Source organism: Belonocnema kinseyi, chromosome 3 (genome assembly GCF_010883055.1).
Source record: "Belonocnema kinseyi isolate 2016_QV_RU_SX_M_011 chromosome 3, B_treatae_v1, whole genome shotgun sequence".
Lineage (NCBI taxonomy): Eukaryota > Metazoa > Arthropoda > Insecta > Hymenoptera > Cynipidae > Belonocnema > Belonocnema kinseyi.
In genome coordinates this window covers 42,843,532-42,851,221 of record NC_046659.1, presented here as the reverse complement: position 1 = coordinate 42,851,221, position 7,690 = coordinate 42,843,532, and the positions used below count along the sequence as shown (strand labels likewise).

Sequence of the window (7,690 nt, the reverse complement as noted above, 5' to 3'; positions counted from 1 at the left end):
TTATTTGGAGTCAAGAGTATAAAAATCATAACATGCCAAAGCACTCTCAATTTAATGTTACTTTATTGTTTTTCTTCTAAAATACACGTCCTAAATATCAATTGCTTTATTTTCCACACTCACTCACACGAATTTGAGGGCTCGCCTAGGTGAGAATTCCCAAAAGCGGGCAACTGAAAACGCGATTAGTCGCGAGATAGGCGAATAGTAGATGAAAAGACGCTATGAAAGTGACGCGCGCGACAATTTTAGATTACAGTGAGGATAAAGTGACGATATTTGTGATGAGAAGTGACGGTGTTAGTGGAGGAAATCGCAAAATGCAAAGTGATCTGAGGGAGTGCAATGACGCTACAATATGAAGTGAAGACGGAAGCTAAGACGATAGCTAATGCGAAAGCTAAGACGAATGTTGAAGACGAGTAAGGCTGTTCTATGTGACAGATTAGCGAAACGGGATTACGAACAAAAACCCCGAGAAAAGCTGTGGTGGAGGAAATGACACTTCTGACATGGCATGTTTGGAACTCTTTCACAAGCGAAAAGTGAGAACTTGACGGAAAATTCCACCACAGGCCTTGAGCCGAGAGACGCGGAAGTAGAAAGAAAGAGGATAGGAGAGAAGGACGGAAAGTCCACCCGAACCCCAAGAACGTTGGACCCCGATGAAGATCCTAGGGAAGCGGGAAAGCGATAGCGACGAGCGAAGACAACGATAGAGGGAGTTGCACTGGACTCTCCTCTTCCTCATACGATCAGCTGACTGATGACGAAGAAGAAGAAGAAGCCGACGAAGGAGAAAAAACAAACTTAGACGATACCGTGATTCTATTCGAACCCGAAATGGCTGACGTACAGGGAATAGCTGACTGAGAGAAAAAAATTGCTGAAGTGACACGAGCTCCATCAACAAAAACCATTTTAGAGAAAGATATATGAGATTCGACAGGACCAGCACGGAATCAACAGAGTGAATAAGTGCCGAACACATCTGGTTTAAATTTTAGATATATGGAAGGCACATTAATTAAATTCAGAGGAAATGATCCACTATACTCAGTCGAAGATTTGATCACCCACATCAAGGAGAGCCGTATGATCTATGGCTGGAGAGACTTGCAACAACTATTATGTGACGTATTTCAAAAGGTCTTTTAGAGGATGTTTAAAATAGTGTAAAGGGACAAGGAAGAAAAACGGTAGTGGGGGATGAGGACAGCGAAAACCAGATCAGTAGAGACAAGGTGAACGAAGCGATTGCAAGGATAAAAAGAAGGGATGGGGACCACAGACAACGTCTACGTGCTCAAAAATTTAGTCAACAGGAACCTAGAGCGTAAGAAAGGGAAATTAGTCTAACTATATGTAGATTTTAAGGCAGTATTTAATAGAGGGGATAAAAGAATTATTTGTGGAAAATAAGATAAGGGTTAAGATAGGAGAAAAGAAAGAAGAGGGATTCTGAATGGGCGGGGGGGGGGGGGGCAGATAATTTGTACCCGGGGTATACAATAGTGTATAACGCTATTCGTTTTTTCAAACAAACTAAACGACAGTGGTAAAATGAAACTTGTATTCAAAATTTCTGAAATTTCAACGTCTTGGAAGTACGTTTGCCTCGAGAATAAAGTAAAACTTATGCTAAAACTGATGAAACTTTATTTGAAGGAGTAAGCCCTCAACCTATCCAGTAATTTTTTGCATTTTCATTCGCCACTTTGGATCCGCCAATTTGAATTCTCAAATTTCGTGTTCAGATTCATAATTAACGACCTCAAGAATCCCGGGGTACCAATTTTTATCTAAATTGAGTAAGATTTTCGATTTTGGTCCGCCATATTGGCGCCATTATTTCGAATTTTCATTTCAGATGCAGCGAGCCCAAAACCCCCCACGTAATACTTGGATGCCAAATCAGAGCAAGTTGAAAGGGGAAAAAATGGATGCACTATTGCGTCAATGCCACGCAAGGCACCGATTAATTTGACGCACTATTACATCAATGCCAACGAAGGGGTTAATTATTCTTCTGACAGACTTAGAGGAGAAGATAGAGAGAAAAAGGGCAGGAGGGACGATAGGAACAAGCAAACTGTATTCACTAGCAAATGTAGATAACGTAATGCTAGTAGCGGATGATGAAAAAGGAATGAATGTGATGATGAGTGTTCGAAGAGTACGTGAGAGTAAAGAGTCTGACATTGAATGTGAATAAGACTAAGATGATGTTTTTCAGAAATAAAAAGCATAAAGGAGAATATGAATGGAATATTAATAGCTTGGTGGTAGAGCTGGTTGAGGAGTTTTGCTAACTAGATTTTTGGTTTGAAACAAGGTATATATTTTAGTCAGTGTTACGCTATGGTGTGAAAATATGAGATTGAAAAGAATATAAGAGAGTGAAAATTCTGCATGAGAGATTTTTTAGATGGCTATTTGGAGTGAATTAGAGCTGTCCAGGTTGTATACTGAGGGAAGAAATAGGTTAAGAGCACGGTCTTATATAAAGGTCCGGGGACTCTCGTGTGAAGGGGAAGTATCCTTATTAAAGCTTCCAGTTAATTTTAAATTTCTGATGTGATAAAATAAATATTTTTAACTTGTATTTAATCATTCCAATAATATGGATGCATTTTTAAACTTAATAGAAATAATATACGCCACGAGATATGTTAATATTTATAATTATGTTTAAATTGGAATACCAGAAATTTTACGAAAGCGGCCATTCACAAAATAAGTGAAACATTTTTCAGGGACTTTTGACCCCCCCCCCCTTTGCTTGATAATCTTTCCATTGGTCTTAACAGGGAGAATGATACTTCGACACCCCCCCCCCCTAAAATATCATGTATTTTTTAAATGACCCCAAAGCTAAGAATCTCTAAAGCAAAAACTTGCTGGTAAGCAAAGTTGTATATTAAATACTTCGTAAAAATATGTTTGGAAATCCTGAAAAAATTATATATTTATGTCGTTATATCGCATTCCTATAGATTGCACCTCTGCAGTGGACTGCATCAAAATTATGGTGTTGTCAGTGTCTCTCCGACTGTACCCTACCGAAAGAAATCTCTGAGTTTTCTCTAGCGAAATAGCCTGGCCCACTTGAGTCTAGAGTCGATTTGAAACAATATATTCTCGGACATAGTCTGAGAGATTTGGGTCCTTTTTAAGTTCCTTTTAGTGGTCCTTTTAAAAGTGGTGCGACATGAATATAATGTTCCTTTTGTATTCGTCACGTACCGGGCGTACAGAGTTATTTACAGTAGTTGGCCGTGGCTAATCCGCTCTCCCTTTTTAAATTTCTCTTCAAATTATTAACACTTTTTTTTAATTGATGAATTTTCTCATTATACATATTTATAATTCTAACTTATATACTAATATACAATTTTCTAGTAGAATTCAAAAACGTTATCTTTTTCGGCGTTTCTCATTCCATTTACGAGAAACGTTGTATTAATTCCAATTTTAAGCATTAAAAAAAAAAGTTAGATATCTGAAATCATCGAAACCCGTAGATTCCGAATTATTATGTTTTAGGCTGTTAACTATGAAATTAAAAAAATCTACTTCTAAATTTTAATCCGAAAGTTTAACAAAGGACCCTTGAGTGTCGGCTACTCTATTGATATAGCCTCTCTGCTTGTTATTTATGATCGAATTCTTATTTCAATTTCAAACTCTCTGCTTGTTATTTATGATCGTATTGCTATTTCAATTTCGGAAGGGACATTTTAAAGCCTTTAAAACATTTAAAAGAACTACCTGGGCCTTAAAATATATCTACCTGAGTGCCTGCGGAGAATTTCTCTGAGCTTCTCTGACCTAAAGAATTTTTAGTATATACTCAGAGATTCTTTTCAGTAGGGTAAGACTAGAAAACGTGCTTACATTTTCAAACTCTTTACTGCTGGACTAGTGCACCATACCGTGCGGTGGCAGGATCGCGAAATTTTTTGGCTTACGTAAGGGAAATGAAAAGAGCCTGGAATTTTCAAGAGAAACTAAGAAGGGGAGAGGGAAGCAGAATTGCAAAAGCGTGTGCATGAGAGGTTATGTTTAAAAAAAGGAGGGATTAAATGGGTCTTTAGAAATAGGAAGAGCAGAGATATAAAATGAGATTTGAATGCGGTATGCAAGTGAGTTAGAGAGTGGCAGGAAATAGAGGAAGAGATTACGGCATGACAAGGAGAGGAAAGATGGAGGAAAATTGTGGGATCAAGGTACAACAGCTGGTATCGAATGGTTGAGATACAGAAGAAACCAGAGTATCTGAAAATGATTAAAAAGGAGAGCAAATGGAATAGAATGGTAAGATTTAGAATGGGTGATGGTGTAAGGGAATGCAGGTATAGATCAACAGGTGATGAAGGTGGATGGATAAGCGTGGAAGAGATTGAAGTGAATTTTGAATGGAAATGGTCAGGGGGAAGATGGATGAAGAAATTGGAAGATATAAGAGAAAAAGAGCTGGTTGCACAGGGTAGAAAAAAGCCAAAAAATGGATCCTAAAGAACAACTAGAAAGTAGTGTTGTGTAAGGTGTAAGGTCACAAGCGCTTAGAAGTAAGTATAGTAATTAAGATGATGTGTAGCGATTAGGTGGTAAGATAGTATACAAGGCGTGTTTGTAATAATATATGTAATAGTTAAAGACTCTCAGACCCGTAAAAGGAAGAGAGTACAATAAAAAAAGGAAGCCTAAGGTGTGCACTTGATAATATAATTTGTTCAATAAATAAACAAATATTAATGCATGGCAAAATTTTGTGAGAAAACATAAACAATATAATTGCAACAAGGTTAGAAGAAAAATTTATGTCGTTTCGCTTATAAGCGTCTAAAATATGCATTTCTTTATATATTTTGTTAACCAAATAAATAAATATCAACGAATGGTGAAATTTCGGAGACAAATATCACTTACTGTCGATTATTTGTTAATAAGATTTGCTTAAAATAATTAGCTTCACAAGCTAACCATGTTTTTCTTTTTTCTTATATCGCTGTGCATTTAATCATCGAATGACTTTAGGTATAAGAAAAAATTTAGTGTAGGAGATAAAGCGTGAAATGCAAAAAGTCGACACTTTTGGCTATTTGCAATAACAATAAAATTAAATAAACGAACCAAATATACCACTCTTAGCGCTTTCTAGGAAACTTGGTCATTAATTTAAAAAAAATTTAATCGGTGCATTATTGCGTTCTAAATGTCATTTTGAATCTGTTTTTTCATTTCACCACACTGTGGACCGAAACGTCAGACACACGTCTGGGGAAGGGGTATTGAAAACAAAACTTGATCCCAAGTCGATATATCGCATTCCGACCCAGAGTCGACCCGAGAGAAAACCGATCACGGGTATAAAAAACACGATCCCGGCCCGAGAAAAAACAGATACGACCCCTATCCGAGCACAAGAAAGCATCATACCGAGCGGCACCACTATTTGTAGACATCATCAAATTATACCTGGTTCTTTAAAAACTACTTCCTATACAGCTGTAGATAGAAATGTCAGAAAGGTGACTGAATCTGAGATTATTGAGAGATTTCCTGGGCATTTAGTATCGGTAGGGATAATTTCAGAAACTTTTATTAAGATCTAACGACAACTTTTAGATCCTAATATTCCAGACGTGTACTGACCAATGGTTTAAAATTGAAAATCTGCATCGCCTTATTCTTGTTTAACAGCGCCAAGTAAATTTATAATGGTTGGATGTCAAATGTTTTGACTTGAAATAGTTCAATTTTGAGTTTTTAATTTTCCAAGTGCATAATTATGACTAAACATTTTTTTAAATTCAGATCACTTAAATTTTCATACATTGATGACCAAAAAACTTTTATGTGATTCAAGTGATAAAGAATTCAAATTAATCATTCTCCTCTATACTCTACAACATTTTTTTTACAACACTATCATGAAAAACAGTATGTTTGATGCTTATGGAGTGAATAGAAAATGGTGTGTTTTGAACGATGTAAATGAAAACAAGGGGGGTGTTTCCACTGTACCACCCAATTAAAAAAATGTGCCATAAGAGTTGAAAATGTCCGTGCGTCGGCGCTAGTAGTATCTTTGTTCTACAAAAACCAAGCAGTACCATAAGAAAAATGCATAAGAATGACCAAATAAATATGAAAATAATTTTTTCTTCGTAGTGTAGAGTCAGGCAATAAATGAGACTTACTATGTACTCACTTTTTTTTTTGTTTCATATAGGAAAAGGTGGCATAATTGACATAATTAAAACAAAAATTGCATGGATATTCAGAACTTATAGAAAATAAGAAATAAAATAACGAATACACAAACGAACGAAAAAAAATTGCCGAAAATATAGATTTTTGCCGAATTATGATATTTCCATAATTTTAAACAACGACAATATTTTAATTGACAAAAAATAAAATCCTGAATTTAAAAATATCCGAAACTAAAATTCACCGACTTCGAGAAAAAATTATAAAATAAACGAATTATTAAATTCCCACAAATATATCAATTCCGGAAATTTATAATTGGTGAACATAGTTAATTTATTATTAATTCATGAGCTATTTATGAAATTATAAATAGGAAAAACAATTTAATTAAGCATTAATGAATAATTTATCAATTATTTTCGGAAATTTTATATTTCAATAATAAAAATATTTATGGGAATTTAACAATTCATTTACTTTATTTTCGGTCAATTTATAATTAGTTAATTTATATAATCGGCCATTTTTTGCTAATTTGTGGATTTGTTATTCATTTTTTCTTTATTTTTTATTAGTCTCGGATATTCAAACACTTTTAAATATAGTGACGAAGAACTAATTTTTTTATAATGCCGCAATACAATAAATATAATTATTATATCTATATATTACAAACGAGGAACATGATTAATTATAAAATATCGTTGTCTATTAAATTAAATAACAGTCTTAAATGCGATATTTTTTTAATTAAATAGACTTTGTAACAAAGTCAAAATATTTTAACATTTGTATACACTCTTAAAGAAAGACGATTAACGAAATTTTGTCTTAACTTTGGCAACACTCAAATTAAGGGCATGTGACACAGCTAAATACCTATATTACCGACCACAGTTTTTCAGTTCACTGAATGTTTTTTTGAACCTAAGAACTTTTTTTGGAAATAAAATATCGAGCTGAAACTTTGGGAAATATATTAGAGTACAATAAAGTACGTTTAGGTACTGCATTTTAGTAGGAACTTCACTGAAAATTATTTCATCTTTTTTCTGAACCTCAACATTTTTTGAACGTTCGAACTTTTTTTATACATAAAATATCGGTCTCAAACTTTGAGAAATGCAAGAGCCGAAAGAAAACTACATTTAAGTACAAAGGTTAATAATAAAAGATGTAAAAAAATATATTTCAACAATCAATTCCAACGGAATCAGCCGATAACGTTGTACACGAAAATACGAAACCTGGCGGCCACTAGACGAGGCTCTAGAGGGTTCGTATTTTCGTGTACAATGTTACCGGCTGGTGCCGTTGGAATTGATTGTTGAAATATATTTTTTTACATATTTTATTGTTAAGCTTCGTACTTAAGGGCATGTGACACAGCTAAATACCTATATTACCGACCACAGTTTTTCAGTTCACTGAATGTTTTTTTGAACCTAAGAACTTTTTTTGTAAATAA

At 34.6% G+C, this 7,690-nt stretch overlaps 1 protein-coding gene across 1 annotated transcript in view; it reads right to left on the bottom strand.

Annotated features, from left to right (window-relative positions):
- LOC117169796 (SRSF protein kinase 1) overlaps window positions 1-7,690 on the bottom strand; it is a 111,866-nt gene that overhangs the window by 91,937 nt on the left and 12,239 nt on the right. The window lies entirely within an intron of this gene.